Source organism: Propithecus coquereli, unplaced genomic scaffold (genome assembly GCF_000956105.1).
Source record: "Propithecus coquereli isolate 6110/MARCELLA unplaced genomic scaffold, Pcoq_1.0 Scaffold1, whole genome shotgun sequence".
In the NCBI taxonomy this organism is placed as follows: domain Eukaryota; kingdom Metazoa; phylum Chordata; class Mammalia; order Primates; family Indriidae; genus Propithecus; species Propithecus coquereli.
The window spans coordinates 14,284,285-14,298,744 of record NW_012133857.1 but is presented as its reverse complement, the minus strand read 5'-3'; the positions used below and the strand labels follow the sequence as shown (position 1 = coordinate 14,298,744).

General features: G+C 40.5%; 1 protein-coding gene across 1 annotated transcript in view; it reads right to left on the bottom strand.

The window, feature by feature from the left end:
- RAD54L2 (RAD54-like 2 (S. cerevisiae)) overlaps positions 1-14,460 on the bottom strand; it is a 99,604-nt gene that overhangs the window by 47,744 nt on the left and 37,400 nt on the right. The window lies entirely within an intron of this gene.

The window sequence follows — 14,460 nt, the reverse complement described above, 5'->3', positions numbered from 1 at the left end:
GTCACCATCGAAGAAAAAAAAAAAATCTCATCCTTGCCTTCTCTCCTCTCTTCTCCTCTCATGCCCAATCACGGATTCTGTACCTAAAGGGTACTACTCCTAAATAACCTAGTGTACTGTTCTCCATACCATCGCTACCATCTGGTCTGGATTACTACACCAGCCTCTGCACAGTCTCCCTGCCTCCTGATTTGCTCCCCTCCAATCCACCCTGCAGAGAAGTGAGCTTTCTGAATCTGATCATCCAAGTCTTCACCCACCCAGGATCTTCTACAACACTTCAACGCTATCCCCTCTGTACTGAAGATAAAATTAAAATGCTTAAGTCCTGACTGCTCACCTCTAGCCTTCTCTCTGATCACCACATACCTCCCTCCAACCACCTCCACTCACATCCCTCTGCTCCATGCTCTCTAGCCTCAAAAGCACAGTGCTCTCACGGGTCTCTGGGTCTTTGCTGATGCTGTGTCCCTCTTTCCCCACCTCTTCATCTAACAGTTAGATGTTAGATTCTAATGACTTAAGTATAACTCATGCTCTCTTTCAGGTCTCAGTTTAATGGTTAGCCCTCCAGAAAGCCATCTCTAGGTTCCTTCCTTTGTATTCCAGTGTGTGTGCCCAACGTTGCTAAGCTGTAATGCCTGCAATAAAGCTGCAGAGAGAAAGTCATTACACTACTTGAGAAACTACATTCAAAACTAGATGTATTCAAAATACATCAAAGCAAATACAAATTCAGAACAAATACTTCCTGCTTCTGTATTCCCAATCAGACCAAGACCACTTGGAGACTTCAGAAAACAACAATTCAGAAAATACTTAAAACATCTTCCCTTCAGGAGACCTATAGCCTCAGCCCCAAGTTTGTGGTGAAGTCTGCTAGAGATGGAACCCACCCCATCCCTAGTCGTGTCGAAGGCCATCCAACAACTTCTCCAGTCACTGGTTCTGCTCCCAGGAGCACTGGGCTTAGCCCACCAGCAATGTTTATTACCCTTCTTCAACTACTCACGTTACAAACATTGATTCATTCAGTCATCATAACAGCCCTGTCAAGGAGATCATGCTCTAATGATTCATATTTTACAGACAAAGACACTTGCCTCACAAAGCCTTAAGTAGTAAAGATAAAATTTGAAATCAGGTGGTTGATCTGGCTCCAAAGTCCATGCTCTAAGCCACCACACAGCATTATCTCCCTTCTACTCCCATATCCCTGAAAGCTATTATATGTGGGAACAAAATAGAGAGTTCAGAGACAGATCCATACATGTATTGTGCCTTGGTTTACGATAAAGAGTTCAACAAAAATACAATGTAGAGTACTGATCAACTAGATAACCATACTGGGAGAAAGAGGATGAACCTTGACCCCTACCCCACATGATACAAAAATCAATTCAGATGGATCACAGACTTAAATGTTAAAGTAAAACATTAAAGCTTCTAGAAGATAACAGGAGAATATCTTCACGACCTTGGGGTAGACAAAGATTTCTTGAACGAGACACAAAAAGCACTAAAGACAAAGGGGAAAAAAATGATAAATTTTATTTCATTAAAGTTAAAATACCTATTATCAGAAACAAAATTATGAGTGAAAAATCAAGCAACACATGGGGAGAAGCCATTTACAATATATATGTCCAACAAAAGACTCATATGTACATATAAAGAATTCCTACAAATCAGTTAGAAATAGGTAGAAGAAAAGAAAAACAGTCAAAAGATGTGCTCATAAAAGTAAAAGTGGTCATAGCATATGGAAAAGGGCTCAGCATCTTAAGTAATCAGAGAAATGCAAATTAAACCCAGAATCAGAAACTCCCACTCTGGATTGTTGGGAAAGGATGTTAAAGGTCCTACAAAGTCACAGTAGATATTCAAGTTGTCTCCGGAAAAGGTGACAAAAACTTTCTGGTGAATGGGAGAAGGAAGATAGAACAAATATAGAATAAAAAGATCTGGCTTCAATATGTAATTTAAGGAATGGTACTGGTCATCTGAATTGAGAACAAAATGCTAAAATCTGTCTAGCTGAAATGCAACGAAGAGCTAATAATGCCTTCCATTTGTCCGTCCAAGTGCTTTCAGTCACAGGGCCTGACTGCTCCCCGAGGCTCATTCACAGTCTCTTTCTCTGGTGATTCCTTTCGTTCCTTAAAATGTGCCCATCCTTCCTTGTCTTCATCCAGAACAAGAGAAGAGCAGACCTAAAGGTCAGGTTCCAGAGTTTTCATTTTGTGGAAGGGAACCTAAAGGCTCAGTGAGGTCTTGCCCAAGATCACAAAAGTTTAGATGAAAATGGTTGCCTTGCCCAGAAGGGTGTTCCTCTCTATCTACTACACACTAACATGCTAAGGCAAAGGCTTTCCAAGGCCACGGTTACAGCTTGGCTTGCGTCAGTATAAACTGCCCCCAATCTCTCCTGCACCATCAGTTTCTCCCTCCCTACCTAATCAATCAATTGTCATAAAGTCAAGAGGATAAAAATCTCTTCATTTTTAAAAACGTTTCTTTGATCTCAAATCTCCCTTCACTTACTGCCTCTTTTTTCTGTTCCGCTATACAGCAAAACTTCTCAAAAGAGTTATCTATTCTTTGAGGTCTTCAATTCCTCTCCACCTGTCCTTGTCTGAGCCCCTATCACTGTACTGAAAGTGCTCATCGAGGACACCAAGGCCCTCCACATTGCTTAACCCAACAATCAGGTTTTACTCCTCATACTACCAGGGTTATTGGCAGCCTTTAACACAGTTGATCACCCTCTCTTTCTTAAAATGCTTTTGTCATCAGGCTTCCACAGCCTTTTTCTCTTGGGGCTCCTTTTACATCAGTGGCCATTTCTTCTCAGTCTTCTCTCCTAGATCTTTCTCAACCCCTCTCCACCTCTAAATATTGGTTTTGTTTGTTTATTATATGTGTGTGTTTGTTCGTTTTTTTGAGACACCGTCTTGCTCTGTTGCCTCAGCTAGAGTGCAGTGGCATCAGCCTAGCTCACAGCAACCTCAGACTCCTGGGCTCAAGCGATCCTCCTGCCTCGGCCTCCAGAGTAGATGGGACTACAGGCATATGCCACTGAGCCCGGCTAATTTTTCTATTTTTTGTAGAGACAAGGTCTCACTCTTACTCAGGCTGGTCTCAAACTCCTGACCTCAAGCAATCCTCCCACCTCGGTCTCCCAGACTACTAGGATTACAGGCATAAGCCACCGTGCCCAGCCCACCTCTAAATATTGAAGTGCCCAGTACTTAATCACTCAGACCACTTCTCTTACTCCTCAGATGATCTCATTCTCTCATGATTTAGATACCACCTACATGCAGATATAGCTCATGTTTTTATCTCCAGTCAAGAGTTCTCTGAAGTTCAACACAATTGTCCAACTGCTCTCTGGACATCTCAACTTGGAAGCGAAAGATGTTAACCCGTCTCCATAATCAAACTTCTATCTACCTCCATCTCTACCTCCCCCCACTCCCTTCTTCCCAAGCTCAGAAAATGGCATCTTTCAGTTTTTCAATCCAAAAAACCTTGAAATCCATCCGTAATTTCTCTAATACAATCTACATCCATTTTGATCAACAAATCATATTGGCTTTATCTTCAAAACATATCCAGAATCCAACTACTTTCTCCACGTCCACCAAGGTACCATCACTTTCTGCCTGGATTTTTGCAATGTCTTCCTAATTGGTCTCCCTGCTTTAGCCCTTATCCCCCTTACAGACTGTTCCCTATGTATCAGCCAGAGTCACCTTTTGAAATCAAAGTCAGATCATGTCACGCCTCTGCTCAAACTCTCCAATGACTTGCTATCCCACCTGCCTGGAATCCTTTTTCCATAGACAGGCACCTTGATACCTAGCCCCCTTACTTTCTTCAGATCGCAACTTGAAAGTCACCTAATCAATCATATGAGGTTTTTCTTGACACATTACATAAAATTGCACCACCCCACATTTATACTTCACTCAGACTTAACCTAGTCTCCCTTTCTTGATAGCACTTATACCTTCTCACATACTGTTTATGTACTTATTGATCATCTATCTCTACCTATTAGAATGAAAATCCCATGAGGAGAGGCATTTTTGTTCCCCATTCCCAATGCCCATGACAATGCCCAGCAAAGAGTAGGTGCCCAATAAATATTATTGAATAAGTGAATGAATGCATCCCTTTCCCCTGCTGCTCTCACACGGTATTGTTCTCCTAACGCCCCTTGCTCTCTTTGAGACCTGCCACTGTTTTAGGCACTGATACTCACTGGGCAACACAGCTTTTTAAACAACTTTGACTCCTATTAGCTATTTATTAGACATTTTTCTAAAAAGGCTTAATTTCAACTAATATATTTGATAAAGTCTACTCTGATAGTCTTATAGATAATATGGTGATCTGTGAGCTGGAAAGTAGTCACTTAGATTCACAGACAGATGAATAACCTTATTCGCTGAATGATAATGGTTCATTTAAAGGGATATCTCTAGCAAAAAATACCACTAGGTTCTATTCTCAGTTCTAGCCAATCCATTTTTTCCCCATGACTTAGATCACCAGTAGAGGTGACAGAATCCATTATCCAAGCAAAATGAAAGCACATATGCATACAAAGGCTTGTATGTGAATGTTCATAGTGGCTTTATTTGTAACAGCAGAAACAAAAAATAAAAAAAGCGAAAACAACTTCTCCCCTAAAACAGGGAATGGATAAACAAATTGAGATATGTCCATATAGTAGAATACTACTCAGTTATGAAAAGGAATGGGCTGGCCAGGTGCGGTGGCTCACGCCTGTAATCATAGCATTCTGGGAGGCCAAGGTGGGAGGATCGCTCGAGGTCAGGAGTTCAAGACCAGTAAAAGCGAGACCCTGTCTCTACTAAGAAAATAGAAAGAAATAGCTGGACAACTAAAAATATATAGAAAAAATTAGCCGGGCATGGTGGCGCATGTCTGTAGTCCCAGCTACTCAGGAGGCTGAGGCAGAAGGATCCTTTGAGCCCAGGAGTTTGAGGTTGCTGTGAGCTAGGCTGATGCCACAGTACTCTAGCCCGGACAACAGAGCAAGACTCTGTTTCCAAAGGGAAAAAAAAAAAAGAAAAGGAATGGGCTATTCAAACATATGACAAGGGAGAATCGCCAGACAATTATACTGAATGAAAGAAACCAAAATCCCTGAGGAAGGGAAGAAAGGAAGGAGGGAAGAGGGTGGGAGGGACAAGGTGGGGAGAGGAGAGAAAGAGACAGAGAGAACAAGAGAGCAAGAATATACCACGTAATTCCATTTATACAAAAATTCTAAAAAATATAAGCTAATTATTAATGACAGAAAGCAGATAAAAGTCATTCTCTAAGGCAGTGGTCCCCAACCTTTTTGGTGCCAGGGACTGGTTTCACAGAAGACAATTATTCCATGCATGGGGGAATAATTCAAGCGTATTACATTTACTGTGTAGTCAAACCCCTCTGCTAATGATAATCTGTATTTGCAGCTGCTCCCCAGTGCCAGCATCACCACCTCAGCTCCACCTCGGATCATCAGGCATCAGATTCTCACAAGGAGCACAAAACCTAGATCCCTCGCATGCGCAATTTACACTAGGTTCGCACTCCTATGAGAATCTAACGCTGCTGCTGATCTGAAAGGAGGCAGAGTTTGTGCAGTGATGCAGGTGATGGGGAGCAGATGAAGCTTCACTTACTTGCCTGCCACTCACCTCCTGCTGTGCAGCCCCGTTCCCAATAGACCACAGACCAGTACCGACTGGTCCACAGCCCAGGGGCTGGGGACTGTAGCTCTAAGCGACAGGATTAGAGGCAGGAAGAGGAAAAAGGGACTTCAAAGGAGCATAAGAAAAACTTTCAGGGGTATGCATATGATCATTACCTTGATTTCTATAACAGTTTCAGGGGTATACACATTGTATATAATCAAGCCTCAATAAAGCTGAGAAACAGGGGAAAAAGAAAAGAAAAAAAGAATCCAAGTAACTTTAGAACATAGTACTCTGACCATACAGCCTCAGTGGGATATATTACATGGAAAAAAAAAACTGAAAAGAAAGAAAAAATCTTGAATTTATTGTTTGTTATGGAACTATTTGAAACCATTCTGAGTATATCGTAGGACAGAGAAAATGAGCAAATATGCTGTTCTGTTGGGAACCAAGTTCTCACTGTGGGAGAAGAGACATACAGATATGGAATAGGAGAAGAATTGAAATTATGAGTATTGTTATGAACACATGATTTTTAAAATAAATGTATTTCCTAACACTATCCACCAAAAGAGCCTACAAACATGATACCCCAGTAGTAGTAAGCACATGTACAGCCCAGAACTTCATTTCTAAATACCATTCCCCATTAAAAGAAAACAGAGTTGCTTGCAGAAAAGGCTAATTCCCTGGTTGGAACATAGAAAATACAAGCTGAGCCTGGAATATGCTGCTGTGCCAGAAGGGAAGGGAAAGGCTCACAAATTGTAGGGGACATGTTGAAGGAATAGAGAAGTCAGCTGGGGTTCCCACTAGCCAAATCTGGGACAATCTGAGCATCAAAATAAACAAGAGAAATGGATTCTGTTAATACCACATTGATTTTTTTAAAAAGAATCCATAAGACCCTACTGATATTTTAAAGAAAAAAAGGTAAAGTAGGGAAGGAAGGCTCATGTTTACAAAAGAATACAAATAAATATAGAAGAAATACAGAATCAGAAAAATCTCCATTTTGCAGCCACCATATTTTAATAACTGATTCAGTCAAGAATCATAAATAGAAGCTAAAACCACAAGACTGGAGGCATAAGACATTCCCACAGTCTAAAAGTATCATCCTACAGATTACCATTACCCATTAATTACAAAATGCGTTTTCAACAGAAAAGTGGACAACATAACCTTAACCAAATGATCAAGCTTTATATCACAAAAATGACACATCATGCCTCCTGATATGATGCACTAAGAACCCCACACCATTCATTCCTGCCAAAAATACTTAACCTGAGTCTAATCATGAAGAAACAATCAGGCAAATCCAAATTGAGGAATATTCTAAGAAAAAAATATTGGTGGGGAATGTTCTAGAGGGAGAAAAACTCTTCAAAAAATATTAATGCCATAAAAGAAGAAAAAAATGCTTTTGAACTATTCTATTAATAGAACAAGGGTTGGAAAACTTATTCTTAAAGGATCAGGGGATTAATATTTCAGGCTTTGTGGGCCAAACAGTCTCTGTCACAACTACTCGACTTTGCCATTGTAGCACAAAAGCAGCCACAGACAATTAAGTAAATGAATGGAAGCCAGGGACTGTAATTCCAGTGCCTTGGGAAGCTGAGGCAGGAGGGATCACTTTGAGGCCAGGAGTTCAAGATCGGCCCAAGCAACATAGCAAGACCCTGTCTCCACAAAAATTTTTTTAAAAAATTAGCCAAGCATGGTGCACAAGCCTATAGTCCCAACTACTCAAGAGGCTGAGGCAGGAGGATCACTTGAGGCCAACCAGGAATTCAAGGCTTCAGTGAGCTATGACTGCACCACTGCACTCTAGCCTGGGCAACAGAGTGAGACCCTGTCTCTAAATATATATACACATACATACATATATATATATATTTTTCTAATTTTAAATGAGCATGGCTATATGGCTATTTAGATATAACAACTAAGTATAATGATGATCCCTGATTACATCCTGGATCAGGGGGAAAAAACCCCAAATAGCTACAAAGGGCATTGACAACTAATAAAATTTGAATGTATTTGACATAATAGTAGTATACCAATGATAAATTCCCTTGGTGGAATAATTGTACTATGATTATGAAGGAAAATGTCTTTCTCAGGAAAGATGAGCTGAAGTATCTAGGTATAAAAAGCCTTGATGTCTATGGCTAACTCTCAAATGGATCAGGAAAAAAAAGTGTGTGTGTTTATATGTATGTATATACACACATACACATTCATTCACAAACACACACACACACATACATGTATATATGCATATAGGGGAGAAAGGGATTAAGTATATATGGCAAAATGCCAATTGGTGATTCTAAATGACAAGTATATATTTGTTCACTATACTATTCTCATAATTTTTCTGTAATAAGCACATATTACTCATAATCAGAAAGTGATTGTTAAATTTAAAAGTCAACAAGCAGACTGGCATTAAGATTTTGAAATATTACCCAAATTCCAGACACATTCTCTGAAGAAAGATCTGGGACATTAGGAAATCACAGAGTTCATAACATGTATTTAAAACTATTTTTAGGCCGGGTGCGGTGGCTCACGCCTGTAATCCTAGCTCTCTGGGAGGCCAAGGCGGGCGGATTGTTTGAGCTCAGGAGTTCGAAACCAGCCTGAGCAAGAGCGAGACCCCGTCTCTACTAAAAATAGAAAGAAATTAATTGGACAACTAAAAATATAGAGAAAAAACTAGCCGGGCATGGTGGCGCATGCCTGTAGTCCCAGCTACTCGGGAGGCTGAGGCAGGAGGATCGCTTGAGCCCAGGAGTTTGAGGTTGCTGTGAGCTAGGGTGACGCCACGGCACTCTAGCCCGGGCAACACAGTGAGACTCTGTCTCAAAAAAAAAAAAAAAAAAAAAAACAACTATTTTTAGAAGAGGAAATCTAGGCTCAACATAGGAATGCCTAATGTGACAAACCATAATAAGTGGTGAAAACTACAACCTTCATGATCTATGCTGCTTTGTGAAGGGTGCCGGAGTTCCACAGGAAGGAAGAAAACATTGGCTAGGATTTCCATCAAAATGCTGAAACTACTCCTCCCAGGTGCAATTCTTTATTAAACAAAATCCATCCATTCGGATCTTAGTTAAAACTCTGGGGGCTTCTCTATACTTTTTCTGCTTCCAACTGGTGGGAGAACATGACTTTTCCTGCAGGTTGCTGCTATTTGCTGATATGCCCAGAACTCACAGTGAGAGTCTGAAATAGCACCTGTTAGAACATAAGCAAATAAACTAGGATTCCAGATACATCTCAAACCAAGAATGCTGGCCCTACATGCTCAGGCCCCTTGTCTCATCCTAGACTATTCTGCCCTTTGCTCAGCAACTAACTCTCTACACTCCAGTCACAATGGCCTTTACTTTCCTGATTTTTAAACAAGCAAATTTATTTTCACCCCAGGTCCTTTGCCTATAACAGTTAACCCTGATTCTTCAAATTGCAAGCAAAGAGAACCAGTAGAAGAGGGTCAGGAAAAAAAGCAAAAAACAAACCCCCTGCAGTAGTCAGAAGCTGAGCAGTTGAAAAGGAGACCAGCTTTCCTCATCCAGTGGTCCCAGGTGAAGGGGGTCAGCCTGAGGCCAAAGCTGACATCCAGAAAGAAGGCTGGCTTTTTGTCAACAAGATGGATATGAGACAGGTCCAGAAGGGACTAAGTATGCCATAAAACTAGCTGCAATTCCTGGATCCTAGTATCCTGATGTGCCATGTAAAACAGATAAGAATAAAAGGAAGAAAAGATTTATATGTTCTAAAGATGTACCCATTAAGTCAGTCTGTGTCCAGACCTTGATTAAGTTCAAACAGGGCTTCTAAACCTTTTCCACTGAGGTGTCCTAAAAAAATGCCAAAAGAAAATGTTCTCTTCCTTTCCTTCCATTCAGAAAATGCTCTGAGGGCACCATCCAAAGCATTCAAACCCTACTCTAAAATTTATTTGAAGAAAGATTTTATTTTATCTTTAAAATGTATGTGATTCTGATTTCTACATCATAATTTTCATTATTAATAAAATTTAAATCCTTTACCAGTTAAAGTACTCCAACGCCAGCACCATTTCACCAACCTTCTAAATAAAATTGACACTCCAAAAAGGTTTGTCATGTTCCTCCAGAAGCTCCATAAATTCCCAGTACCCCCACCACAAACTGAGCAACTAAGTATGGAAATGAAACCGTTTGGCAAATAATTATTCTTAGAAAAACGAATTTATTTAAGTCTGTGGTTTCTGGTTTGGGCTTTGATTTGTTTTCTAGTAAAATTCCTTCAGAAAAACCCTACTCTTGTCTTAGCTGAATGAGGCTGTTCACAATGTGGGCTGAAGAGCTTGGATGAGCAGTGTGCTCTCAGAAGAAAAGGGTGGCGGTGGCTCCAAGCCTTGGGTTCTAATGCCAGAGAACGAGGCAAAGACCAGAGAAACCAGCACAGGTAATACGAAAGAAAAGCACTGGAGGAAAAAGAACTGGGGTATCTGGCTTTTCCTTGCAAATACTCACATAAGAACAAGAGTAGCCTAAAAAGAAATGCAAGTGATAGGAGGAGGGGGAATCTCAAATATTAATTAAGATTTCTCATACACCTGGAAAACAACCAAAATATTGGAGTGAAACCAGGAATTGAATCCATAAATACAGATGAATGTTAATAAGAAATATATGAAGTTTTTGTTAAATAAACATATTAAATGCTAAGTCTCCCCTGCTCCGCCCCCATGTCTTCCCAATGCAAGGGGACAAAAAACTACTTTAGAGAAATCATGTTAGGATTTTTGCCATTAGTATAGACTGAAAGACCTTTGGAAATCTCTCTTGGTCTAGAGTTGCTAGAGACATCAACCATCAAGGAAATGTCTACTGGAGGCTTAAAGAGTAGAGTGACATTAAGGAAAACAAATGTGCCAATGAACCAGCAAGGCACAGGAAAATCCCTTTACAAAGCCATGAAAACGAATGACCCTGTGACATGCATCAGCTTTGCCACACTTTCACATCCACTGAAATATACATTAAGCAGCAACTGGAAACAAATTTTTTTCTTTTTGTAAAGGCTAGATTATTCCAGGAGGTTCCTTCACCTAAATATTTCAAAGTACTTTATGTATGGAAAGAGACTGGGCCTGAAGCTGAGCTAGAAGAAAATACTGAGCCAGAAAAACCATTACATGAGGAAAGCCAATTCCAGAGGTATCAAGTTTTGAGCCTCTACCTCTAATAATCATGACAGACCCCAAAGGTACTAACATCCAACTTCCCCCAGCATTCCAAAAGAATGAAAAAAAGTCAGCACAGACATCTGGAGAAAACAAAAAGAGGGGAATGAAAAACCAAGTCTAAAATGACTCACGACATACCATGGCTTCCCTAACATGTTATAAACAAAAAGCACTATCTTCTCCCCACTTGCAGGTTGTTCTGAAAACAAAGTCACAGTGCTGTTCTCCAATAGCCAAACATCCATGCTCTATCATAGCCAGTTCGTGGACTATTAATAATATCCCACTAGTCAACATTCAAAGGTCACCATCAAGGGGGAGACAATGCCCCAACTTACTGCAGCAAAGCCAAAAATACCTTTAACTCCCCCATCCACACCCTATCTTGTTTTTCTCACCTTTGTAAAGGTCTCATTACCCTTCCAGGCTTTACCCATTCCCTCTTCAACCTCCAATACATATGTAGTAAGTCATCAAGTCCTATAAATTCCCATGCAACAAAGTCTGACCATTTACTCCTCCTGTGCAGGTCAACTGACCCCAACATTTCAAATCCATATCACCCTTTCCTATAGAATTCTAACGGACCTAATTGGTCCTCCCTATCTACAGGCCACCTCTTCTACGCACTGCTAGAGTAACATACCTAAAATCAAAGGTCTGATGAATGCTCTTCAGTAAAAACTTCCATCAATTCCATGATGGCTACAAAACAAATTCTAAACTCCTCCATGATCTGACGACCACAGGCCAACTCTCCAGTCTCGCTCTGGTCATCCTCTTCATCTATTCAGTGCTATAGCAAGTAAGACAGTTCATGATTCTCTAGTGTTTTCCATGTTTTCCTTTCTATTTTGCCTATATTCATGCAGTTACTTATAACTATCCTACCATCTCTGCTCAACAGTATCAGCAATCAATTTCTCTCAAAGCACAAACTAGGAAAGAAAGCAAACACACCACAGGCAAGGGGGTTATAAGAATCTGTGGTCTCAGAAGCATCATAGGTTTGAAAAATGAGCATTGCCTAAAGACCAAAAGCCCAACTTTGTTACTTTCTTGCTAAATTATACTGAGTAAGCCATTCACTTTTCTGAAACTGTTTCCTCATCTCTAAAACGTATCTATCTTACCTAACACACAAGATTATCAAGACGATTCAGTCAGATAAAGCGTGTCAAAATGCTTAGGAGGGGATGGAGATAAAGCTTAGAGGTAAATTTATAGCTTTAAATGCTTATGTTAGGAAACAAATCTGAAAATTAATGAGCTGTGCATATTCTTAAGATGTTTGATGGCCGGGTATGGTGGCTCACACCTGTAATCCTAGCACTCTGGGAGGCCAAGGCAGGAGGATTGTTTGAGGTCAGGAGTTCAAGATCAGTCTGAGCAAGAAGGAGACCCCCTCTACAAAAAAAAGAAAAATTAGCCAGGCATGGCGGCACGTTCCTGTAGTGGCACGCACCTGTAGTCCCAGCTACTTGGGAGACTGAGGCAGGAGGATCACTTGAGCCCAGGAGTTTGAGGTTTCAGTGAGCTACAATGATGCCACGGCACTCTAGCCCAGGCAACAGAATAAGACTCTGTCTCAAACAAAACAAACAAAAAAAAAGAAGTTTGAAAGAAAGGCAAAATAAACCCCCCAAAAATAGAAGAAAGAAAATGATAAAGCAGAAATTACAAAGGAAACAAACACAACAGAGGGGATCACTGAAGCCAAAAGATAGAGTTCTTTGAAAAGGATAATAAGATTGTTGAGAAGTTTGTGTGAACTATAAAAAACAATGTAAAAGTAAGCTGTTATTATCCACTACAAGTGAAACTTCAAATAAAAAGGGCTGACGTAATAGTTTTCTTTTTGAAAGGGTTTCTCAAATCTCAATACTATTGACATTTGGGCCAGATAATTGTTGGGGTAGGGTGCAGCTGTCCTATGCATTCTAGTATGTTTGGTAGCATCCCGGGTCTCTACTCACAAGATGTCGGTAGTATCCCAACTCCATCCCCAGATGTTATGATGACCAAAAATGTCTTCACACATTGTAAACTGTCCCATGGGAGGCAAAATCATCCTAGGTTGAGAACCACTGCTCTAAGAAAACAAAAGGGCCACATCACACTATACCAGCTAAGACTAGATCATTCATAGCAATTCCTAATTGTAGAATAGCTGCCTTCTCTACCCATTAGGACTGAGGGATGACAACAAGCCAAAGACAGAAAGGGCAAGACTGAAGAAATAGGCAGGTCTCAGATTTTTCAGCAAAATTGCATAAAGTGTTCAAGATGAGAGTAACAGAAAACCTATAATAGGCAAAATAGTGGCAGAGTTGCCACAAGTAACAGAAGTATCACTTTTATTTCTAGGTAAAGAGTGGGGAGTGTACAGCTTTAACACAGTAGTGAAATATAAAAATGGTCCTTGAGTCAAATTCCAAGAAGTTAGGTATCCTAGCAGAGAAGGAGAAAGACACAGTACCTAATGGAGTATTTATCATCACTCTAAACTTCATGAGCAATAACAATAAATCATTTCAAAGTTTTAAAAATAACTCATTCTGAGAATTGAGTAAATATTCTTTTTTAGAAACCCTAATTGTGCTGGGTGAAGTGGTTCATGCCTATAATCCTAGCACTTTGGGAGGCAGAGGTTGGAGAATCTCTTGAGGCCATCAATCAAAGACAAGCCTGAGCAACATAGCTAGACCTCGTTGCTACAAAAAATAGAAAAATTTGGTCAGGTGCAGTGGTTCACGCCTGTAATCCTAGCACTCTGGGAGGCTGAGGCAGGAGGATCACTTGAGGTCAGGAGTTCGAGACCGCATCTCTACTAAAAATAGAAAGAAATTAGCCAGGCAACTAAAAATAAAAAAAATTAGCCAGGCGTGGTGGTGCATGCCTGGAGTCCCACCTGCTCGGGAGGCTGAGGCAGGAGGATCGCTTGGGCCTAGGAGTTTGAGGTTAGGCTGACACCACAGCACTCTAGCCTGGGTGACAGAGCAAGACTCTGTCTCAGAAAAAAGGAACACAGTATGTACATATCTATTATACTCACCAGACACATCTAAAATCCAATCTAAACCTGACAGGACTTCTAGGGGTATCTGAAAATATAATTCTGAGAACCCAAATGATGAAAAGCAAAAAGTGATATAGACACCTAGGGACTCTATCACCATCTCAGGAACAATGAGAGCCAAGCAAGACAGTCTGATGGTGCATCTTCACATCGTCACTGTCTCCCATTATTTCTACTTACAGAAATGAACTATAGAACCAGCTTGGGGGAAACTCCAACTGAGTAAGCTAGCAGTGGACAGCAAGTGCTGTGTCAGGTGGAAAAAAAAGTAAATGGTCATTTCCCTGCCAGAGTTAAGGTAGAAATGGAGCAGAGATTTCTGGGCAGTATATAGGAAGGAAAATTGATTCCTAAGCCATATAACAGCTCTTAGCATGAATGAGAACTAAAGAGAGTAA